This window comes from Anabas testudineus, chromosome 4, assembly GCF_900324465.2.
Source record: "Anabas testudineus chromosome 4, fAnaTes1.2, whole genome shotgun sequence".
Lineage (NCBI taxonomy): Eukaryota > Metazoa > Chordata > Actinopteri > Anabantiformes > Anabantidae > Anabas > Anabas testudineus.
The window spans coordinates 3,617,682-3,618,243 of record NC_046613.1 but is presented as its reverse complement, the minus strand read 5'-3'; the positions used below and the strand labels follow the sequence as shown (position 1 = coordinate 3,618,243).

The window sequence follows — 562 nt, the reverse complement described above, 5'->3', positions numbered from 1 at the left end:
GATAGATGCAAGTTAACACTCAGTGGGTTTGTAAAATGTCTCAATGTGATCAATGAGTCCAGTACAGTGATACAAAAGACTGCTGGTAAATGGCGACAACCTTCATCAATACTTGATGCTTCATGTGAGCTTTATTCTAAATGTCTATTCTTGTGTGGTGTATCTATCTTTGTATATCATGAAAAAGGAGTCTGGTCTATCAGAGTACCTGAAAACGGTCATTCAAAGCTCAAATATGGACGACATCAGTGAATGTAGTGAAATCATGAAGGGATACACAACAGAAGTAGCCCGGCTAGCTCAGTCGGTAGAGCGTGAGACTCTTAATCTCAGGGTTGTGGGTTCGAGCCCCACGTTGGGTGCTGTGGTTATCCTTCCTCGTTAGTATAGTGGACAGTATCTCCGCCTGTCACGCGGAAGACCGGGGTTTCGATTCCCCGACGGGGAGTATATCACACTTTTGGAGCAGCTCAGGTGTTAGAGTAGTCGTCTACTGAACTCCAGGGGGAGTGGTTCAGTTCCCTGTTCCTCCTGGCTACTCGCTGAGGTGTCCTTAGACAAG

General features: G+C 46.1%; 2 non-coding genes across 2 annotated transcripts; both read left to right on the top strand.

Annotated features, from left to right (window-relative positions):
* Positions 1–289: 289 nt before the first annotated feature.
* trnak-cuu lies at positions 290–362 on the top strand. Its single transcript has one exon. It is a non-coding gene; the product is annotated as a tRNA-Lys (tRNA).
* A 13-nt stretch (positions 363–375) lies between these two features.
* On the top strand, positions 376–448 carry trnad-guc. The gene has a single exon. It is a non-coding gene; the product is annotated as a tRNA-Asp (tRNA).
* Positions 449–562: the final 114 nt, after the last annotated feature.